Genomic DNA, 24,331 nt, shown 5'->3' with positions numbered 1-24,331 from the left:
CCAACACTTCCTTATGCAGCTGAAATATGTGTATGCCTAAACTGGGAGACATAGGCAAGAATGTTTATAGCAGCATGATTCTCAATAGCCAGCAACTAAAATAACCCAAATGTCCATCAACAGGTGAATGGGCAAATTGTGGTATATTCCTAAAATGTAATCTAGTGACACAAGGAGTAAGATAGAGCAAAACGAATACAGCTACATGCAACAATTTGGATGAATCTCACTGACACAAAGTTGAGCAAAAGGAGCTGAAGAGAATATATAAAATATGATTCCAGTCATGTAAAGTTTCAAAATAGGCAATACTAAACTGTAGTGTTTTAGGGGTATTATTCAGGCAATAAAACTATAAAGAAAAGCAAGGGGGTGATGACCATAAACAAATCAAAATAGTGGTCACCTTTGCAGGAGAGGAGAGCTTTATGACCGGGAACGGGACACACCATGGACATCTGTGGGGCTGTCACGTTTCTATTTCTGGGCCAGGGTGGTTGTGAGGTGTTTTGTTTCATTTTGTTTTCAGACGGAGTCTCGCACTGTCGCCCGGGCTAGAGCGCAGTGGCGTGATTTTGGCTCACCGCAACCTCCGCCTCCCAGGTTCAAGCAGTTTTCCTGCCTCAGCCTCCTGAGTAGCTGGGATTACAGGTGCCTGCCACCATGCCCAGCTATTTTTTTGTATTTTTAGTAGAGTCGGGGTTTCACTATGTAGGGCAGGCTGGTCTCGAACACCTGACTTCGTGATCCACCCACCTTGGCCTCCAAAGTGCTGGGATTACAGGCGTGAGCCACTGCGCCTGGCAGGTTGTGAGGTTTAATTTACAATAATTCAGTAACCTGTACATTGATGTTTACACATTTTTCTAAATAAGTATTACATTTCACAATATAAAAAGTTTTTTAAAACCTCTAACACAGGGCTTTTTATTTTACTAAAACTCTAGAAATTAATTCTGGAATTTAGTTGCCAAAAAGTTTTTTTCTCCACAAAATAATTAGTGTTCTTGCTCTACAAAACAATGAGAACCATATAATCTAACATGCTTCACTTTTTTTTATTAGCTGGCAAGAATTACGAGCTAAATTTAGTGCTCCATTGAAAAAGCCAATTCATCTCAGACTTCTGGGTTACACAGTTCTCTGCTCCCTTTAATTGGCTTTGTGTGTGTGTATGTTTTGTAAACTCTCCTGCCCTAGGTATTTTAACATTTTAAATGTTCTCCTTTGAGAAGTGGGTTTGTATTTTTTCAAGTTAATTTGAAAAAAGCTGCTTCAAAATAGCATGACACAGTGGTTAAGAGCAAGGGCTCTGGTGCTGCCTACTAGCTGTGTGAGGCTGGGCAAGTCACTTCTCTGCTTCTTCTCATTCATCTGTAAATTGAAGGCAGTAATGAGATCTACCTCATGGTTACTGTATGGGTTAAGTGAGTATATTTAAAGTGCATAGGCAGGGTGCGGTGGCTCACACCTGTAATCCCAGCACTTTAGGAGGCTGAGGCGGGTGGATCACGAGGTCAGGAGTTCGAGACCAGCCTGACCAACATGGTGAAACCCCGTCTCTATTAAAAATACAAAAATTAGCCGGGCTTGGTGGCACATGCCTGTAATCCCAGCTACTTAGGAGGCTGAGGCAGGAGAATCACATGAACCTGGGAGGCGGAGCTTGCAGTGAGCCGAGATTGTGCCACTGCACTCCAGCCTGTCAACAGAGCTAGACTCCGTCTCAGAAAATAAAAGATAAAAAAGTAAAAAAACAAAAAATAAATAAAAATAAATAAAGTGCATAGAAGAGTGCCTGGCACATTATGTAAGTGTCGGCTATTATTGTTCTCCTAAAGATGTGATGCCAAAATTATTCACAAAGGACTACAAAGATCTGAGTAATTTAGAAGCAAAAACCTCTGAGGCTAAAATACATGCTCTTGGACAGGTCTGAAAAAGCATCAGTAATCATCTACATGTCCTTATATAAAAGAAATGGGAATTGTTTCATTCACATGTCACAAAATGAATGTTATTCAATAGGGAACACTTTAACAATAAAAACAAAGAAAAATCCCTACCTTCATGTCTGCTCTTTGTAGAACTGGGTGCAATTGAAGAATGTGGAATTTCTATTTTCTGACTGGCTTTCTGTGGAACTGCATCCTAAACAATCACTGATGGCTCTCACCTGTGATCCCAGCACTTTCGGAGGCCAAGGTGGATCACCTGAGCCCAGGAGTTCGAGACCAGCCTGAGCAACGTGGCGAGACCCCATCTCTATTAAAAAAAAAAAAAAGAATCAAACTATTCTAAAAATATAATGAACACAAAACAGCTTGGAGTTAAATACAGTTGATTACAACATGCTTTTCTTGATACTCCCTCCTAAGGCCCTAACATGGCAGCAGAGAGACAAAGAACAAAGGGGAGAAAGTGATGGATGCATGAAGGGGAAATGACTTAGCCGACTGGAGGCGAGTGCAGCCCTGCGGCCCAGCATTCCAAAGGCACTGTGTTCTTTGGAAGGTGGGGTTGAAGGACAAAGTTGAAAAAAGGGACTGGTGGAAAGTTTGAAGCAGGAGCAGTTAGCCCCTTCCCCTCTTCCATGCCCTCCCTTCCCACTGAAGACACTAGAGTTCATTTTCTGGACAAAATGAGCCGGAGAAGATCTGGACTCAACCAGCAGGAACAAGAGGAGGTTGAAGGTAACACGGAACACTGGAGGACTCTGTTATTTATTAAGTCGGCTGCCAGAGCCGTGAGACTCCTGGCTGCCCTCTCCTGCCTGGTTCTGGCAGGGCACTCAGCCAAGCACATACCACCCAGTGGGTCTGGAAGACCCTCGCTGGAAAAACTAAATGGCCCCAGAAGAGACCTCCACATGTTGTTTGTATTGGGGGTGAGGGGAAGGTTTGCCACATGACACAGCTGGCATCCCACCCAATCTCCCTGAAGATGTCGATCCCCAAAGCCACCAGTCAGCCAGCGTCCCCACCGCAGAGCTGCAGCATCTCACTGTAGAACAGAAACAGACCACTTAGAGTCACAGCGGCATTTTCAGAAAGTGTCCATGCCAAGGACACAAACAGACTGAAGAAAGCAATTCTGAGAAAACACAGACGTTCAGAAACTAGGAAAAAAAAAAGTTTAATTAAAATTACTTTTTAATCAGAAAAAAAATGAGGTGAGATACTGTATCTATGAAACAAGAATGTGTGGCCATAAAAAGGAATATTCTGAGAACAAGGAACCACACTTAGAAACTAAAACTATGAGAGCTAAAACTACAAATTAAACACAAAGTTTAAAAGTACAGCAAGAAACTCCTAAAGCTGAATAAGCAACCAAAGACCTGAACAACAGAAAAGACAACCAGAGGATGAGTTCCCAAACCCACATCCGATTACTGCCCCAGGGAGAGGAAAATAGAGGGGAGAAAATTATCAGAGAAATGATTTCAGAAACTCACAGTTCTGCTTGCAGCAATTCGAGTTGGGCTTCCTTTCATGGGCAGCAGAAGATTCCCTGATGGTCGTGAGGAGCGTTCCAGTAAGATGAGGACTCAGGAGTGCTCCCGCAGTGGGCAACTTGGAGGTCACTAGGTACCTTGGTGAGAGCAATTTTGGCAGAGTAGTGGGGCTGAATCCAGGGGGACGTCTGAGGAGCGAATGGAAAGGAAGAGGAGACAATGTGTGAGCACACACAAGTTTTACAGCGAGAAAGAAAATCAACTGACAGCTATGAGAAGCATTTTTTATATACATATATATATATTTTTTGAGACAGAGTCTCGCTTTGTCGCCCAGGCTGGAGTGCAGTGGCGCGATCTTGGCTCACTGCAAGCTCCGCCTCCCGGGTTCACGCCATTCTCCTGCCTCGGCCTCACGAGTAGCTGGGACTACAGGCACCGACACCACGCCCGGCTAACTTTTTGTATTTTTAGTAGAGACGGGGTTTCACCGTGTTAGCCAGGATGGTCTGAATCTCTTGACCTCGTGATCCACCCGTGTCAGCCTCCCAAAGTGCTGGGATTACAGGCGTGAGCCACTGCGCCCAGCCCTAGGATTTTTTTTTTTAATTTATTTTTGAGATGGAGTTTCACTCTTGTTGCCCAGGCTGGAGTGCAATGGCGTAACCTTGGCTCACTGCAACTTCCGCCTCCCAGGTTCCAATGATTTGAGGAGGAATTTTTTTTTTTTAATATAGCTTAAGTTCTACGGTACATGTACACAACATGCAGGTTTGTTACATAGGTATACATGTGCCATGTTGGTTTGCTGCACCCATTAATTCATCACTTACATTAGGTATTTCTCCTAATGCAATCTCTCCCCTGCCCCCCAACCCACGACAGGCCCCCATGTGTGATGTTCCCCACCCTGTGTCCAAGTGTTCTTATTGTTCACTTCCCACCTATGAGTGAGAACACGCGGTCTTTGGTTTTCTGTCCTTGTGACAGTTTGCTCAGAATGATGGTTTCCAGCTTCATTCATTCCCTGCAAAGGACATGAACTCATCCTTTCTTATGGCTGCATAGTATTCCATGGTGTATATGTGCCACATTTTCTTAATCCAGTCTGTCCTTGATGGACATTTGGGTTGGTTCCAAGTTTTTGCTATTGTGGATAGTGCCACAATAAACATATGTGTGCATGTGTCTTTATAGTAGCATGATTTATAATCCTTTGGGTATATACCCAGTAATGGAATGGCTGGGTCAAGTGGTATTTTTAGTTCTAGATCCTTGAGGAATCGCCACACTGCCTTCCAAAATGGTTGAACTAGTTTACACTCCCACCAACAGTGTAAAAGCATTCCTATTTCTCCACATCCTCTCCAGCACCTGTTGTTTCCTGACTTTTTTTTTTTTTTTTTTTTTTTTGAGACGGAGTCTCGCTCTGTCACCCAGGCTGGAGTGCAGTGGCACAATCTCGGCTCACTGCAAGCTCCTCCTCCCGGGTTCACGCCATTCTCCTGCCTCAGCCTCTCCGAGTAGCTGGGACCACAGGCGCCTGCCACCATGCCCGGCTAATTTTTTGTATTTTTAGTAGAGACGGGGTTTCACCATGGTCTCGATCTCCTGACCTCGTGATCCGCCCGCCTTGGCCTCCCAAAGTGCTGGGATTACAAGCGTGAGCCACCGCGCCCGGCCTGTTTCCTGACTTTTTAATGACCGCCATTCTAACTGGTGTGAGATGGTATCTCATTGTGCTTTTGATTTGCATTTCTCTGATGACCAGTGATGAGCATTTTTTCATGTGTTTGTTGGCTGCAAAAATGTCTTCTTTTGAGAAGTGTCTGTTCATATCCTTTGCCCACTTTTTGATGGGGTTGTTTGATTTTTTTCTTGTAAATTTGTTTAAGTTCTTTGTAGATTCTGGATATTAGCCCTTTGTCAGATGGGTAGACTGCAAAAATTTTCTCTCATTCTGTAGGTTGCCTGTTCATTCTGATGGTAGTTTCTTTTGCTGTGCAGAAGCTCTTTAGTTTAATTAGATCCCATTTGTCAATGTTGGCTTTTGTTGCCATTGCTTTTGGTGTTTTAGTCATGAAGTCCTTGCCCATGCCTATGTCCTGAATGGTATTGCCTATGTTTTCTTCTAGAGTTTTTATGATTTTAGGTCTAACATTTAAGTCTTTAATCCATCTTGAATTAATTTTTGTATAAGGTGTAAGGAAAGGATCCAGTTTCAGCTTTCTACATATGGCTAGCCAGTTTTCCCAGCACCATTTATTAAATAGGGAATCCTTTCCCCATTTCTTGTATTTGTCAGGGTTGTCAAAGATCAGATGGTTGTAGATGTGTGGTGTTATTTCTGAGGTGTCTGTTCTGTTCCATTGGTCTATATATCTGTTTGGTACCAGTACCATGCTGTTTTGGTTACTGTAGCCTTGTAGTATAGTTTGAAGTCAGGTAGCTTGATGCCTCTGGCTTTGTTCTTTTTGCTTAGGATTGTCTTGGCAATGTGGGCTCTTTTCTGGTTCCATATGAACTTTGAAGTAGTTTTTTCTAATTCTGTGGAGAAAAGTCATTGGTAGCTTGATGGGGATGGCATTGAATCTAGAAATTACCTGGGGCAGTATGGCCATTTTCGTGACATTGATTCTTCCTATCCATGAGCATGGAATGTTCTTTCATTTGTTTGTGTCCTCTTTTATTTCACTGAGCAGTGGTTTGTAGTTCCCCTTGAAGAGGTCCTTCACATCCCTTGTAAGTTGGATTCCTAGGTATTTTGTTCTCTTTGTAGCAGTTGTGAATGGGAGTTCACTCATGATTTGGCTCTCTTTCTGTTACTGATGTATAGGGATGCTTGTGATTTTTGCACATTGATTTTGTATCCTGAGACTCTGCTGAAGTTGCTTATCAGCTCAAGGAAATTTGGGGCTGCAAAGATGGGGTTTTCTAAATATACAATCATGTCATCTGCAAACAGGGACAATTTGACTTCCTCTTTTCCTAACTGAATACCCTTTATTTCTTTCTCTTGCCTGATTGTCCTGGCCAGAACTTCCAACAGTATGTTGAATAGGAGTGGTGAGAGAGGGCATCCCTGTCTTGTGCCAGTTTTCAAAGGGAATGCTTCCAGTTTTTGCCCATTCAGTATATTGGCTGTGGGTTTGTCACAAATAGCTCTTATTATTTTGAGATACAGTCCATCAATACCCAGTTTACTGAGAGTTTTTAGCATGAAGGGATGTTGAATTTCATTGAAGGCCTTTTCTGCATCTATTGAGATAATCATGTGGTTTTTGTCGTTGGTTCTGTTTATGTGATGGATTACGTTTATTGATTTGTATATGTTGAACCAGCCTTGCATCCCAGGGAGGAAGCTGACTTAATCATGGTGGATAAGCTTTTTGATGTGCTGCTGGATTCAGTTTGCCAGTATTTTATTGAGGATTTTTGCATCGATGTTCATCAGGGATATTGGTCTAAAATTCTCTTTTTTTATTGTGTCTCTGCCAGGCTTTGGTATCAGGATGATGCTGGCCTCATAAAATGAGTTAGGGAGGATTCTCTCTTCTTCTACTGATTGGAATAGTTTCAGAAGGAATGGTACCAACTCCTCTTTATACCTCTGGTAGAAATTGGCTGTGAATCCATCTGGTCCTGGACTTTTTTTGGTTGGTAGGCTATTAATTACTGCCTCAATTTCAGAGCCTGTTATTGGCCTACTCAGAGGTTCAACTTCTTCTGATTTAGTCTTGGGAGGGTGTATGTGTCCAGTAATTTATCTGTTTCTTCTAGATTTTCTAGTTTATTTGCATAGAGGTGTTTATAGTATTCTCTGATGGTAGTTTGTATTTTTGTGGGATCGGTGGTGATATCCTCTTTATCAGTTTTTATTGCATCTATTTGATTCTTCTCTCTTTTCTTCTTTATTAATCTTGCTAGTGGTCTATCAATTTTGTTGATCTTTTCAAAAAACCAGCTCCTGGATTCAATGATTTTTTGAAGGGTTTTTTGTGTCTCTATCTCCTTCAGTTCTGCTCTGATCTTAGTTATTTCTTGCCTTCTGCTAGCTTTTGAATTTGTTTGCTCTTGCTTCTCTTGTTCTTTTAATTGTGATATTAGGGTGTCGATTTTAGATCTTTCCTGCTTTCTCTTGTGAGCATTTAGTGCTATATATTTCCCTCTACATACTGCTTTAAATGTGTCCCAGAGATTCTGGTATGTTGTGTCTTTGTTCTCATTGGTTTCAAAGAATATCTTTATTTCTGCCTTCATTTCATTATTTACCCAGTAGTCATTCAGGAGCAGGTTGTTCAGTTTCCATGTAGTTGTGCGGTTTTGAGTGAGTTTCTTAATCCTGAAGTCCAATTTGATTGCACTGTGGTCTGAGAAACAGTTTGTTGTGATTTCTGTTCTTTTACATTTGCTGAGGAGTGCTTTACTTCCAACTATGTGGTCAGTTTTGGAATAAATGTGATGTGGTGCTGAAAAAAATGTATATTCTGTTGATTTGGGGTGGAGAGTTCTGTAGATGTCTATTAGGTCCGCTTGGTGCAGAGCTGTGTTCAAGTCCTGGATATGCTTGTTAATCTTCTGTCTCATTGATCCATCTAATATTGTCAGTGGGGTGTTAAAATCTCCCATTATTATTGTGTGGGAGTCTAAGTCTCTTTGTAGGTCTCTAAGGACTTGCTTTATGAATATGGGTGCTCCTGTATTGGGTGCATTTATATTTATATATTCAGGATAGTTAGCTCTTCTTGTTGAATTGATCCCTTTACCATTATGTAATGGCCTTCTTTGTCTCTTTTGATCTTTGTTGGTTTAAAGTCTGTTTTATCAGAGACTAGGATTGCAACCCCTGCTTTTTTTGCTTTCCATTTGCTTGGTAGATCTTCCTCCATCCCTTTATTTTGAGCCTATGTATGTCTCTGCACATGAGATGGGCCTCCTGAATACAGCACACTGATGGGTGTTGACTCTTTATCCAATTTGCCAGTCTGTGTCTTTTAACTGGGGCACTTAGCCCATTTACATTTAAGGTTAATATTGTTATGTGTGAATTTGATCCTGTCATTATGATGTTAGCTGGTTATTTCGCCCGTTAGTTGATGCAGTTTCTTCCTAGCATCGATGGTCTTTACAATTTGGCATGTTTTTGCAGTGGCTGGTACTGGCTGTTCCTTTCCATGTTTAGTGCTTCCTTCAGGAGCTCTTGTAGGGCAGGCCTGGTGGTGACAAAATCTCTATCATTTGCTTGTCTATAAAAGATTTTTTTTCTCCTTCATTTATGAAGCTTAGTTTGGCTGGATATAAAATTCTGGGTTGAAAACTCTTTCCTTTAAGAATGTTGAATATCGGCCCCCACTCTCTTCTGGCTTGTAGAGTTTCTGCTGAGAGATCCACTGTTAGTCTGATGGGCTTCCCTTTGGGGGTAACCCGACCTTTCTCTCTGGCTGCCCTTAACATTTTTTCCTTCATTTCAACCTTGGTGAATCTGACAATTATGTGTCTTGGGGTTGCTCTTCTCAAGGAGTATCTTTGTGGTGTTCTCTGTATTTTCTGAATTTGAATGTTATCCTGCCTTGCTAGGCTGGGCAAGTTCTCGTGGATAATATCCTGAAGAGTGTTTTCCAATTTGGTTCCATTCCCCCCCATCACTTTCAGGTACACCAATCAAACGTAGATTTGGTCTTTTCACATAGTCCCATATTTTTTGGAGGCTTTGTTCGTTTCTTTTTACTCTTTTTTCTCTAAACTTCTCCTCTTGCTTTATTTCATTAATTTGATCTTCAGTCACTGATACCCTTTCTTCCACTTGATTGAATTGGCCATTGTAGCTTGTGCATATGTCATGTAGTTCTTGTGCCATGGTTTTCAGCTCCATCAGGTCATTTAAGGTCTAATCTACACTGTTTATTCTAGTTAGCCATTTGTCTAATCTTTTTTCAAGGTTTTTAGCTTCCTTGCAATGGGTTCGAACATCCTCCTTTAGCTTGGAGAAGTTTGTTATTACCAGCCTTCTGAAGCCTACTTCTGTCAACTCGTCAAAGTCATTCTCTGTCCAGCTTTGTTCGGTTGCTGGCGAGGAGCTACGATCCTTTGGAGGAGAAGAGGTGCTCTGGTTTTTAGAATTTTCAGCTTTTCTGCTCAGTTTCTCCCTATCTTTGTGGTTTTATCTACCTTTGGTCTTTGATGCTGGTGACCTACAGATGCAGTTTTGGTGTGGATGTCCTTTTAGTTGATGTTGATACTATTCCTTTCTGTTTGTTAGTTTTCCTTCTAAGAGTCAGGTCCCTCAGCTGCAGGTCTGTTGGAGTTTGCTGGACGTCCACTCTAGACCCTGTTTGCCTGGGTATCACCAGCAGAGGCTGCAGAACAGAAAATATTGCAGATCAGCAAATATTGCTGCCTGATTTCGAGGAGGATTTTTTTTAAAGGTAGGAGCCACTAGGACATGCTTCTATGATGATTGAAAAAATAAATAGTAAAAGTAGCTTGAAATAGCAATTGTATTCCTGTTTCTGAGGTAAAGACCATATATATATAAATATACACATATATATAATATATATATAAATATACACATATATATATTAATATATATACACACATATATTTTTGTTTGTTTTGAGACAGAGTCTCACTGTCTCCCAGCCTGGAGTGCAGTGGTGCGATCTCAGCTCACTGCAAACTCCACCTCCCAGGTTCAAGCGATTCTTGTGCCTCAGCCTCCCAAGTAGCTGGGATTACAGGTGCATGCCACCACACCTGGCTAATTTTTGTATTTTTTTTTTTTTTTTGGATGGAGTTTCACTCTTGTTGTCCAGGCTGGAGTACAATGGTGTAATCTCAGCTCACTACAACCTCTCCCTCCCTGGTTCAAATGATTCTTCTGCCTCAGCCTCCCAAGTAGCTGGGATTACAGGCATGCGCCACCATACCCAGCTAATTTTTGTATTTTTAGTAGAGACGGGGTTTCACCATGTTATCCAGGCTGGTCTGGAACTCCTGATCTCAGGTGATCCACCCACTTCGGCCTCCCAAAGTGCTGGGATTACAGGCATGAGCCACTGTGCCCAGCTTAATTTGTGTGTTTTTTAGTAGAGGCAAGGTTTTGCCATGCTGGGCCAGGCTGGTCTCAAACTCCTGACCTGAAGGGATACACCCATCTCAGTCTCCCAAAGTGCTGGAATTACAGGGGTGAGCCACCATGCCTGTCTCACATTTATAATTACTAAAGAAAATGGAGGGCTGGGAGTGGTGGCCCATGCCTGTAATCTCAGCATTATGGGAGGCCAACGCTGGAGGATTGCTTGAGGCCAGGAGTTGGAGACCAGCCTGGGCAACATAGCAAGGCCCTGTCTCTGCAAAAAGTGGTACGCACCCATCATCCCAGCTACTCAGGAGGCTGAGATGGGAGGATCACTTGAACCTAGGCTGCAGTGAACTACGATCATGCCACTGCACTCCAGCCTGGGTGACAGAGCAAGACCCTGTCTCTAAAACAGAAAGAAGAAAAGAAAAAGAAAATGGAAAAGAAAATTTCCAATTCAGGAATTCTAGTGCCTAAACACCTTTGACCTCAACGATGGGGAAGATTTAAATTCAAGGGATTATAAGAGATGAGGGAGGATATGACTTTTTTTCCCCCCAAGTACCTGCCTCCATTCTCCATAATTACACAGTACATATGAAAATAACCATAGATCTATTCTGGTACTGATTTTCTAGAAAAAGTTTCAGTTCTTTTCCCACTGTATATTCAGTAGTTTCTTGCATCACTATTGCAGTGTCCTGAATAGTTCACATTCAAGGTCAGCAATTTTTATTTATTTTATTTTTTGAGACAGAGTCTTGCTCTGTTGCCCAGGTTGGAGTGCAGTGGTGCAATCTCGCCTCATTGCAACCTCTGCCTCCTGGGGTCAACTGATTCTCCTGCCTCAGCCTCCTGAGTAGCTGGGATTACAGGCCACGTGCCACCACACCCGGCTAATTTTTGTATTTTTAGTAAAGATGGGGTTTCGCCATATAGGACAGGCTGGTCTCAAACTCCTGACCTTGTGATCCACCTGCCTCAGCCTCCCAAAGTGCTGGGATTACAGGCGTGAGCCACCGCACCTGGCCTGGTCAGTAATTTTATCATCCATTTGCTCAACAAGTAATTTAATCATTCAACAGGATTCATTCAGCCCCCACAATATGGCAGGGTACATGCATCTACAATGCTAGGTGATAGAGACAAGCTGCAAAGGCCAGGCTCTGCCCTCACCATGCTCAGTAAGGTGGGAAGTTCTGGACACCTGTGTGAGACCCATGCAAGGCACCCACCATGGCTGAATCGCAAGAGGTATCTGCTGCAGCCACAACACAGCAGGGACATCAGGAGAGGACAATGTGGCATAGAAAGCAAAGAGGGATCCACTGGGAAGAGGGTGTGGCCTCAGCCCTGCAGCACCTGGGGAAGTGCTGTCCCTCAGGAACCTAGGAGTCCCCCCAGAGGGTGCCGCTCTTGTATGGGGGTTGACTCTCTTACAACCTGAAGTCTTCTGCCAAACTCTGCAACTGATTTCCAGGAAATCTGTGTGAAGAGCAAAACATGTTACCAGCACAATAGGTCAACCCCAGGGGGGAGCCCACTGCTCACTTACATAACTGTCATTTCTGCCTCCCCTGGACCAGCACTGCACGAGGCTCGCTGTGTGGCTTTCACCGGGAGAGAACATCGTGACCCGCCAGGGGAGTGTCTCTGCCCTGGGAACTCGGCGCTCCTGCCCAGGTATTACAGAGCGGAGTCAGAGAAGAGGGTTAGGAACACCACTAAGACCTCAGCCTGCCAAACCTCAGTTTGAAAATTCAAGCCGTGTTGGACTGAGTGTTAGTACAGTTTCCAGAAAGGCCTAGGTTACTCCCTGGCGCTGGAAGAATCTGATTCAATGTCAATCCAGGATGTGCTGTGGTGAATGTTCTCTCTATATAATCTCCTATTTCAACAGCCATCACGGGAAAAAAAAATCTATGAAAAGTAAAAGGAGCAGCAATGAGCGAGAAGCACTGCTCAGTCACAGCAAATGTTTCCACCCAAGAAATAATTTTATTCTATTTTTGCAAATGCAAATAAGAATGGAAATTTAACATGGTCACTTCCACCATGGAGCAGGCTTTTATAACTGCTGCCAAGTTCCGCAATAATCATAAATGCCTCTCATTCACTCACACGCTAAGCTTGACCCTCACGCGTCCTTGCAGCACATCCGAGACTTTGGTGTCTTTCTCTCAGCTAGAAGCCTGCCATTTTCCAGCTTCTGTTTTGCACAAATGCAGCAGGCTAAGCAGCTTAGGTTTAGGATCTGGGTTTAGACAGTGAAAGATTTTGAGTTGCACTTGTTCAGCCTGTCGTGGAGAGAGCATGGTGAAGGGGCAACTCCTGGAGGGCAGTGGCTTTCTGTCCTGTGTGTGCTGAGGCCAGTCACTTAGCTTCTCAGGGCCTCAGTTTCCTCCTTCAGGACATGAGGAGGTTGGACAGTAGACTCTCTGAGGTTTCTTCCAAAAACCACAACCTATGATTCTTTGAGCCACTCCAACTGAACTAGGTTACTCCAGTGGTTAATGAAACAAGAACACACTCTGCAGCCTTCTAGTTTCTGAATATGACGTTGAAGAAGTAAAATGGAATCTACCCCCGAGGAAGCCACACCACTGCAGGGCAGGGTGCAGGAAGAAATAGGTCTCTAGGGGCCTGGCACGCTAAACCCAGAGGCTGCCTGCCACCGGCAGCTGGCGCTCAGGGGTGCACAGGGGACTGGAGAAAGAGAAGGGCTCCACAAGCCCAAGACCCTGTTCAGTCCCCAGCTAGTTCTTTGCTCAGGGACTTTACCCCAAACCATAAGATAAACTCTTTTCCTACAAATCCACATAGGCTTCCCAGAAACCAAAGGGCTTTCCACAGTGTTTCACATGACCCTTAAACACTGGCTCAGGCTGGGCGCGGTGGCTCACGCCTATAATCTCAGCACTTTGGGTGTCCAAGGCGGGGCAGGTCACAAGGTCAGGAGATCGAGACCATCCTGGCTAACACGGTGAAACCCCGTCTCTACTAAAAATACAAAAACACAATTAGCCAGGCATGGTGGCGGGTGCCTGTGGTCTCAGCTACTCGGGAGGCTGAGGCAGGAGAATGATGTGAACCCGGGAGGTGGAGCTTGCAGTGAGCCGAGATCGCGCCACTGCACTCCAGCCTGGGAGACAGAACGAGACTCCGTCTCAAAAAAAAAAAAAAAAAAAAAAGAAAAGAAAAAAGAAAAAGAACAACATCAAAAAACCACTGACTTATCAAGCAGAGGTTCATCAATGCTTTTTGGATGACGTGGTTCCACTCCACACAACTTCTCAGCTGCCCATGACACCTTTCTCCTAGCCCCAGATTCAACAGTCAGCAGCTTACAAAAAAGATCTCCCTAGTAACTTTATTGAGACATAAGTTACAAACAAGTTGTATTGACTTAAAGTATACAACTGGATGAGTCTGGGCAGTTGTATACACTATGAAAATAGTATCGCCACCAAGATCACAACACTGCCATTGCCACCAAAAGATTCCTGGGCTCTTCTGCAGTCCTGTCTTCTATCCCCTGCTACAGGCAACCATCGACCTGCTTTTTGTCACTATATAGATCAGTTTGAGTCTCTAGAATTTTAAATAAATAGAATCAAACAGTATGTCCTTTTGTGTCTGGCTTCTTCCACTCAGCATAATGAGATCTGTTCATGTTGCTTGTACCAACATGTGTTTCTTTTTATTGCTAAATAGTAACCCATTGTATGGATGTACTATGTTTTATTTATCCATTTACCCCTTGGAGGGTATGTGGGTTGTTTCCAGAGGCTATTGTGAATAAAGATTCATGTGCAAGTCTGCGTGTGGATGTGTATTTTTATTTTTCTTGAGTAAATAGGAGTAGAATGGTTGGATCATATGGTAGGTGTATGTTTAAAGAAAGTTCACAAAATCCTGAGGCAAACAATAAATGATTGCCAGGCACGCCTTTGCCCTCAATGAAAAAAAAGGTTAGAGTTTCTTTGGAGGCATTGATTTTTAACGTTCTCTTTCTCTGAACGTTTTGAATATAACAGGGATGGAAGAAGAGGTTTTAACAAGTTATACGTCATTTCCCTCATTTGCAGAGGAGGAAATTAGGGCCTGGTGAGATGAAGGTACCTACAAAAAAGAAGTTACATATAGGCCTGGCACAGTGGTTCATGCCTATAATCCCAGCACTTTGGGAGGCTGAGGTCGCTTGAGCCCAGGAGTTCGAGATCAGCCTGGCCAACATGGTGAAACCCTGTCTCTACAAAAAATACAAAAATGATCTGGCATGGTGGCACACAACTTTAGTCCCAGCTACTTGGAAGGCTGAGATAGGAGGATCACCTAATTCCAGGAAGTTGGGGCTGCAGTGAGCCGTGGTCACATCACCACACTCCAGCCTGGGTGACGGGAATGAGACCCTGTCTAAAAAAAAGCCAAAAAGGCTGGCACAGTGGCTCATACCTGTAATCCCAGCACTTTGGGAGGCCAAGGTAGGTGGATCCCTTGAGGTCAGGAGTTAAAGACTAGCCTGGTCAACATGGTGAAACCCCATCTTTACCAAAAGTACAAAAATTAGCTAGGTGTGGTGGCACATGCCTATAATCCCAGCTACTCAGGAGGCTGCAGCAGGAGGGTCACCTGAGCCTGGGAGGCAGATGTTGCAGTGAGCCAAGATCATGCCACTTCACTGCAGCCTGGGCAACAGAGTAAGGCCCTGTCTAAAAAACAAAACAAAACAAAAAAACAAAACTAAAAACAACAACAAAACAATCATGCTTGATTAAAAAATAAAAACAAAAATAACCCCCAAAACAATAACAACAAAGAGTTACAGGCTGTATGGAAGATTGTGGCAGGTCACATGTGTGAAGAACACCGCGTGGCAAATGCATGTGTGCGGAGTTCTTCATGGAAGGAAATGTCAAGAAGAGCCCCATGGCTCTGGGAGCTGGCTCACACTATTAGAGTTGGGCACTGTCACAGCTGGGAGTGGCCTTAGTCATCATTTATATTGGATGACACATCTTTTCAACTTAGAATCTGATGAGGAAAAGTAGTTTTTAGCATGAGTTTCTGACAGAACCCCAACCCTGAGACTTAACAGTCATGTGGACAGACCGTCACTTCGCCCCAGGCCAGCACTGCCCACTCAAACAGCTAGGCCTTTGCAGTTCAAGTAGGTCAACACCTCTGCGGAAACACCTCACACCTTTGCCAAATGTGAAACTGCCAGTAGTGAACTTTGAATTCCTTCAAGTAGAATCCAGTGGAAATAGTTGTTCCTTTTTCATCCTCGTTTGCAATAAAAATGGAATGAAATCTTTAATTGACCACATCTCTTTCCTAATCTGAAAATAAGCCTCATAAAATTCTAATTAAAAAAATCAATTCGGCTGGGTGTGGTGGCTCATGCCTGTAATCCCAGCACTTTGGGAGGCCGAGGTGAGTGGATCACCTGAGATCCTGGGAGTTTGAGACCAGCCTGACCAACACAGAGAAACCTGTCTCTACTAGAAATACAAAATTAGCCGGGTGTGGTGTCGCATGCCTTAATCCCAGCTACTCAGGAGGCTGAGGCAGAAGAATTGCTTGAACCCGGGAGGTGGAGGTTGCGGTGAGCCGAGATGGCACTGGGAGGTGACAGCGTGCTGGCAGTCCTCACAGCCCTCACTTGCTCTCGGCGCCTCCTCTGCCTGGGCTCCCACTTTGGTGGCACTTGAGGAGCCCTTCAGCCCACTGCTGCACTGTGGGGGCCCCTTTCTGGGCTGGCCAAGGCGGGAGCTGGCTCCCTCAGCTTGCAGGGAGGTGTGGAGGGAGAGGCGTGAGCGGGAACCGGGGCTGTGTGCGGCACTTGCGGGCCAGCTGGAGTTCCAGGTGGGCGTGGGCTTGGCAGGCCCCCCAACTCGGAGCAGCCGGCCGGCCCTGCCAGCCCTGGGCAGTGAGGGGCTTAGCACCCAGGCTGGCAGCTGTGGAGGGTGTGCTGGGTCCCCCAGCAGTGCCGACCCACCGGCGCTGCGCTCGATTTCTCACCTGACCTTGGCTGCCTTCCCGTGGGGCAGGGCTCGGGACCTACAGCCCGCCATGCCTAAGCCTCCCACCCCCTCCATGGGCTCCTGTGCAGCCCGAGCCTCCCTGACGAGTGCCACCCCTGCTCTACAGCGCCAGTCCCATCGACCACCCAAGAGCTGAGGAGTGCGAGCGCACCGCGTGGGACTGGCGGGCAGCTCCACCTGCAGCCCCGGTGCAGGATCCACTGGGCGAAGCCAGCTGGGCTCCTGAGTCTGGTGGAGATGTGGAGAACCTTTATGTCTAGCTCAGGGATTGTAAATACACCAATCAGCACCCTGTGTCTAGCTCAGGGTTTGTGAGTGCACCAATCGACACTCTGTATCTAGCTGCTCTGGTGGGGCCTTGGAGAACCTTTGTGTCCATACTCTGTATCTAACTGATCTGATGGGGACGTGGAGAACTTTTATGTTGTGGAGAACTTTTATGTCTAGCTCAGGGATGGTAAACGCACCAGTCAGCACCCTGTCAGAACAGACCACTCGGCTCTACCAATCAGCAGGATGTGGGTGGGGCCAGATAAGAGAATAAAAGCAGGCTGCGGGAGCCAGCAGCGGCAACCCGCTTGGGTCCCCTTCCACACTGTGGAAGCTTTGTTCTTTTGCTCTTTGCAATAAATCTTGCTACTGCTCACTCTTTGGGTCCACGCTGCTTTTATGAGCTGTAACACTCACCGCGAAGGTCTGCAGCTTCACTCCTGAAGCCAGCGAGACCACAAGCCCACCGGGAGGAACGAATAACTCCAGACGCGCCACCTTAACAACTGTAACACTCACCGCCAAGGTCTGCAGTTTCACTTATGAAGCCAGCGAGACCACGATCCCACCAGAAGGAAGAAACTCCGAACACATCCGAACATCAGAAGGAACAAACCCCAGACACGCCGCCTTCAGAACTGTAACACTCACCGCAAGGGTCCGCGGCTTCGTTCTTGAAGTCAGTGAGACCAAGAACCCACCAATTCCAGACACAGCACCACTGCACTCCAGCCTGGGCAACAAGAGTGAAACTCCATCTTAAAAAAAAAAAAAAATCAATTCATGTTTGCTGTCTACTGTCAATAGCATGCGTGATTCCTGGAGGGATATTGATAAGATCACTTTTAGCAATAAAATAGCAAATCTTATTTTAGATGGGACACTGCTTGATGCATAATATTTTAAGTGTTACAATCAGGTAGATTAAAAAAATGCATATTTTTGAGGAAGAAACATGTCACTTGGAAGTATTTGACCATAACCTCAACAGCAAATAAAATTACTTCATTCCTTCAGGAAAAACAACATTGAGAAGAGAATTCATGATATGAAAAGAATATATCGGTTAGAATGGAAAGACTTAGAGTTGGTTTCTTGGGAATGACTGTTTTCTTCACAAAGTGAAAGGAATTGAAATGAAATGAAAAAATTATTTGACCCAAATAATAAAGAGGAAGAAATAACAACTTACAGAGAGATGTTATCTTTATCATGTTTTCAAATTTGTCGGTTTTCTCAAAGGCATCCTAGGCTGTGGTGAAAAAAGCCTCCATCATCATTGCAGTTGCTTTTATAACCTGAAGATTACGCTGAATCCCAAAGGCATTTTTGTGTTTTTCATGCTACTCCATGTTGCTATTTTTTTTTTTTTTTTTTGAGACAGAGTCTTGCTCTGTTGCCCAGGCTGGAGTGCAGTGGCACGATCTCAGCTCACTGCAACCTCTGCCTCCTGGGTTCAAGTTATTCTCCTGCCTCAGCCCCCCAAGTAGCTGGGATTACAGGCACCCACCACTGCGCCGGGCTAATTTTTGTATTTTTAATAGAAACCAGGTTTCACCAGGTTGGCCAGTCTGGTCTCAAGCTTCTGACCTCAAGTGATCCACCCGCCTTGGCCTCTCAAAGTCCTGGGATTACAGGCATGAGCCATGGTGCGTGGCCATACTGCAAGTTTTTAAGGAGGCTATACTGCAAGTTTTTAAAGAACCCATACATATTCTCACTCTGAAGGTAAACTGTTGGCTTCCAGTCTGCAACAAAAACTATTCCAGTATTCAGTCAAGGTGGAACCAAAATCTTCACATTGAAATCGAAGTTGAAGCGAGTTTTTTACTGCAGAAGGTGCATGGGAAGGCTAAGAAAGTTCTCTAGGTGAGGAATGGGGGTGTCACCCACTTTTTTTCATAATGACCACCCCTTTATTTGATTCCAACTCAAATAACCCTGGGGCTCTTTCCAGAGGGCTGAGGAGACAGGAGGCCTAAGCACTCTTAGTATTACTGACAGCATTTTAGCATCCGGAATGCCGGGGTCTGGTTTTCCAAAAACGTGTTCCCAAGGCTCCTTTGAGTCCATGTGAATTCATCTCCTCTGGCACAAGAGGAAAATTATACCTGGAATGCAATTTAATTAGTGCATGCAACTTTCTTGCAAATATTTTCTCCCTTATGTTTGAAGTAGGCGTCATAGGAATCAGGTATTCGATGGGAGGTGTGAACGCTTCATGGACTCTTAGCTCTCTTTTATCAACCCGAAACTTACAGCACAGTCTTGGGATCAAATAATAAACCAGGCAAAAGAGGGAAGAGAATGAATTATGGTCAGCAATTCAGAAGACACACTAGAATCTTCCAGTGACTGTCCTAAAAAGTCCAGGAACAGCCTCGTAAGTGAGCAGTCAACTCCTTCTCTTTTATCTTTCTCTGTTACTGTCATCACTGAGGATGGCAAAGAAAAGTATGCTTCCTGGAGAAAACAAGCACACCTGAGTTCAAATCAGATTCCATCCTTCACTAGTTAGAGGGTGTTGGGTGACGATCGATTTCCTGGAGTGTCAGAGTGCTTGTCTGTGAAGCAGAGCCACTGCTCACCACCCCAGGGCTGTAGTAAGGGCCAAGTGACTTTACCTGCCGAGTGCCCAACACATGCTGTGTCTTCCATGAAAGTTCTTATTCTTCTTCCCTACAGCTATTTCTCTTTCAAATAGAATGACATCTTTTCAGAAAACAAAACTAGAATTACAGGTTTGAGACATGTTGGTTTGATGAATAAATCATTAGCCAAGGGGAGAATTTGGACCTTTTCTCTTTATTGCCACTCAAACTAACATTTGGCAGGCACTGGCTAAGCACCTAGGCCACACGATGCCCTGCAATGAAACTCAAAGCCGAGCTTCATCCAACTTTCAGTTCAGGTGGCTTCGGGCCTTCTAAGTGGGAGAATTAAAGCAGATTGGTAACTGTATTCCAGCCTACTTCATGTGGCTTATGATTAATTTAGTAGAGGATCTTTCGGTGTGTTCTTCACTCTCTGAAGGAGGCTGCATCCTGCCCGGGGAACAATCTATGACAGGGCTCTTAGGGAAAATTTGGTCTTGACAAAATATCTGTCAATAGTTTCGTCTTCATTTTGGAAGAGGCCTTTTATCTTCCTGGCTGGTGATGACAAAAATAGATCCTGGCACCTAAAAAAAAGATGATAGACTAAGACATATGATGAATGAAAGCCCAAAGTTATGAATATAACAGAGCACAGAGGAACATGTTTTATTATTTATTTTTGTTGAGTTTGTCATTCTAAATAACAGAGGGAGGCTCTCAAAAAGAAAAAACATACATGTATTTAGGAATAGGGCATTGCAATGGGAATAAGCATGCCACAGTAAACTGGGTGTGTGTACCCAGGGAGGTAAAAATGAAGACAAAAGGTTTTAAAGGAGAGATGAGGAGGATTACATAATGATTTTGAAATTATTATCCTTGGCTACAAAGATCAATAACAAGGGAGAGGCCAATAACAAGGGTGAGGTTGGACAGGCAGTTGCTGGGTGGATGTCTGCACAGAAGTATTTTTCGTGTAAGGCTAAAATGGCCTTTGTGCAAGGCTGTGTTTTCTGTAGTCTTTTGTGACAGCTTTTGTTATCAGACATATAAGTGAGAACCCTCTCTTCACAGCCTACCCTCACTCTATTTTTAGGCTTTATTTCTTTCCTTTTTAACACAAGTGACTCCATTTTGATTCTGCTTTCACATTCCCTCTTTTGTTTTTTTCTTTTTTTGTATCTTTATTATACTTTATTGTTAGTTCCCACAAGCAAAACATTCCTCCTTTTGATCAAGATTTTTCTCCAAAAGTATCACTAGTCAATCACCCTATAGTTGGGTTTTGGTGTCCCTTGGTGCTGGGATAGACTTGTCCCAGGTTGCTGGTCTCATCCCATGATGGAGAAAGTGAATGGCAAGTAGGAGTCATTGTCAAAACTCTTTTAAACACCTTTGCACAAAAGGGAGGTTGAAAGGGACCAGCTCTCAGGCTAAGTCTGCCTGGACTCCATTATGAAGTTCAATTTTGTCTGTTGTGTAGTTTCTGCTGTCATCTCAAAGTGTTGGGTCAGCGTTATTCTGAGTTTCTACGTCCACGAAAATTTAACAAGTAATGAAGCTGTTGTTGTTGTTGTTGTTGTTTTTTCTGAGATGGAGTCTTGTTCTGTTGCCCAGACTGGAGTGCAGTGGCATGATCTCAGCTCACCACAACCTCCGCCTCCCAGGTTCAAATGATTCTCCTGCCTCAGTCTCCTGAGTAGCTGAGATTACAGGTGCACACGACCATTTAGCAGGGGAATACATGGCTCTTAGAAAAAGTAAAAGCATGTGAAGTTTCCTGGTTATATGAAACAATTCAGACACATGAAGAAAAGCTGGTTGGGTGTAATGGCTCATGCCTGTAACCCCAGTACTTTGGGAGGCCAAGGTGGGATGATGATTTGAAGCCAGGAGTTTGAGACTAGTCTGGGCAACATAGAGATATCCAGTCTCTACAAAAAGTCAAAAAGTAAGCTGGGCATGTGGCATTGCCTGTAGTCCCAGCTACTTGGGAGGCTGAGGTTGGAGGATCATTTGATCCTGAGAGGTTGAGTGCGATTGTGCCACTGCACTCCAACCTGGGCAACAGAGCAAGACCCTGTCTCAAAGAAAAAAAAAAAGAAAAGAAAAGCTAAGAGTACAACATCAAGTTATACTAGAGGAAAACATTGCTTTTCTGGGTCTTAAAGAGAGTCATTTCAGCAGCAGGCAGTAACAGCAGAGTCAGAACTGGAAAAAAAGTCACAAGAGCTTACTAAAAACCTGAAAAAGTGAATATCCTAGCTGAGCCAAAAGATATGCCTTTTCAAGAGGGGAAAGGAGAGTTGAAGACCATGATACATGCCCTGCAAATCGTGTGCAGTGAGACACAGCCAAAGTTGAACTTCTGAGATATGAATCTGAGAAACTTCTAGAGGAAAACTCTACCTCAAGAAATGAAATTACGACTCTGAATAAAAAAGACAGCATTTCTAACCTAAAACTATGGAAATTAAATGAATCTCAGGACAAAATATGACAGTAATATAAACTGCAATTTAGAAGATGATGGTTACAAAGGAGATTTCAGATTTAAAAATCAAAACCTCTTGCAATTTTACTAAGAGCAAATCAATATTTCAAGAAAATCGACTAGCCTGGGCACCATGGTGAGACCCCATCACTATAAAAAATTTAACAATTATCTCAGTGTGGTGGTGCATGCCTATGGTTCCAGCTACTAGGGAGGCTGAGGTAGGAGGATCACTTGAGCCTGGGAGGCTGAGGCTGCAGTAAGCTGTGATCAGGCCACTGAACTCCAGCCTGGATGACTGAGTGACAGCCTTTCTCGAAAAATAAAAAATTAAAAGAGAAAACCTTGTTGTGGCCGGGCGCGGTGGCTCACGCCTGTAATCCCAGCACTTTGGGAGGCCAAGACGGGTGGATCACGAGGTCAGGAGATCGAGACCATCCTGACTAACACAGTGAAACCCCGTCTTTACGAAAAATACAAAAAAATTAGCTGGGCATAGTGGCAGTCGCCTGTAGTCCCAGCTACTCGGGAGGCTGAGGCAGGAGAATGGCATGAACCCAGGAGGCAGAGCTTGCAGTGACCCAAGATTGCACCACTGCACTCTAGCCTGGGCGACTGAGTGAGACTCCATCTCAAAAAAAAAAAAAAAAAAAAAGAAAACCTTGTTGTTCTAGTGTTCTAGCATAAGAAACCACACTTTAATTTTGCATTTGTGGTTTTTTTTTTTTGAGATGGAGTCTCACTCTGTCACCAGGCTGGAGTGCAGTGGCACGATCTCAGCTCACTGCAACCTCCACCTCCCGGGTTCAAGCTATTCTCCTGCCTCAGCCTCCTGAGTAGCTGGGACTACAGGCACACACCACCATGCCCAGCTAATTTTTGTATTTTTCGTAGAGATGGGGTTTCACCATGTTGGCCAGGATGGTCTTTATCTCTTGTCCTCTTGATCCGCCCTCCTCAGCCTCCCAAAATGCTGGGATTACAGGCATGAGCCACTGTGCCCAGCCGCATTAGTGTATTTTTAATATCAAAGCTCACTTATAACACAGAAACACTTTAGAAACACTTACAAATAATTCCCCTCTAATTATAGCCAACGGAATCACACACACAACTCCTTTCGTAAAGTTCTTCTCCACAAACCTTTTTCATGACTTACTCATACCATTGACAACATGCTTGGACTTTCTGCTTTGTCCTATACTTCCTCTTAAACAACTAGTGGGGCAAAAATTTACCACATAAAGGCCAGGCACGGTGGGTCACCCCTGTAATCCTAACACTTTGGGAGGCCAAGGTTGGTGGACTGCTTGAGGCCAGGAGTGCAAGGTCAACATGGCAAGACGCTGCCTTTCAAAAAAAATTTAAAATAAATAAATAAATAATTTACCACATAAGATTCTTTCTCATACAAATTTATTCTCTTTTGTTTTTAACCTTCCTTACCAAAAATACACCTTACTTTCTTTTTCTTCTGTTGTTTTCTTTTTTCTTTTTTTTTTTTTTTTGAGATGGGGTCTCGCTCGTTTCCCAGGCTGGAATGCAGTGGCACAATCTCTGCTCATTGTAACCTCCACCTCCTGGGCTCAAGCGATTCTCCTGCCTCAGCCTCCTGAGTAGCTGGGATTACAGGCACCCACCACCAAGCCCAGCTAAATTTTTGTATTTTTAGTAGAGACGGGGTTTCACCATGTTGGCCAGGCTGGTTTTGAACTCCTGACCTCAAATGATCCACCTGCCTCAGCCTCCCAAAGTGCTGGGATTACAGGCGTGAGCCACTGTGCCCAGCCATCTTTCTTTTCTTGAGACAGGGTTTTGCTCTGCTGCCTAGGCTGGAGTGCAGTGGCACATTCATAGCTCACTGCAGCCTAAAACTCCTAGGCTCACATGATCCTCCCACCTCAGCCTCCAGAGTAGCTGGGACTACAGATACATGCCACCATACCCAGCTAAATTGTTTTAGTTTTTTGTGGAGACGAGGTCTTGCTATATTGTACAGGCTGGTCTCAAACTCCTGGCCTCAAGTGATCCTCCTACCTCAGCCTCCCAAAGTGCTGGGATTACAAGTGTAAGTCACTGCATGTGGCACATAACTTACTTTCTCTCTTTCCTACTTACTGGTTCCTTTCTGTCTTGTCTTTATTTCCTTCCTAAAGTTATATTTTGAAATAATTTTAAAATAACCTCCAAATTAGACAAATGTATTCTTATTCAATAAAGAACAGATTTTTATTTCTTATAATTTTTTCTTACGAAAAACACACATTTTGCGTGTATTAATAGACCCAAGTACATTTAGTCTTTGTATAAAATTTAAGAAACAACAAATAAACTTATATTCAGCAATTTGTTTCAGGTTTTTTTTTTTTTTTTTTGAGACAGAGT

General features: G+C 44.0%; 1 long non-coding RNA gene across 1 annotated transcript; it reads right to left on the bottom strand.

Annotated features, from left to right (window-relative positions):
* Positions 1-3,463: 3,463 nt before the first annotated feature.
* Positions 3,464-17,607, bottom strand: LOC131383756 (uncharacterized). The gene is made up of 3 exons (XR_009213996.1): positions 17,507-17,607; positions 9,626-9,813; positions 3,464-3,645 (listed from the first exon to the last, which is right to left on the bottom strand). It is a non-coding gene; the product is annotated as an uncharacterized LOC131383756 (long non-coding RNA).
* Between the last annotated feature and the right edge of the window lie 6,724 nt (positions 17,608-24,331).

Source organism: Hylobates moloch, unplaced genomic scaffold, assembly GCF_009828535.3.
Source record: "Hylobates moloch isolate HMO894 unplaced genomic scaffold, HMol_V3 SCAFFOLD_6, whole genome shotgun sequence".
Lineage (NCBI taxonomy): Eukaryota > Metazoa > Chordata > Mammalia > Primates > Hylobatidae > Hylobates > Hylobates moloch.
Note: the sequence above shows the minus strand (reverse complement) of the source record. Positions and strands in the feature narration are given on the sequence as shown.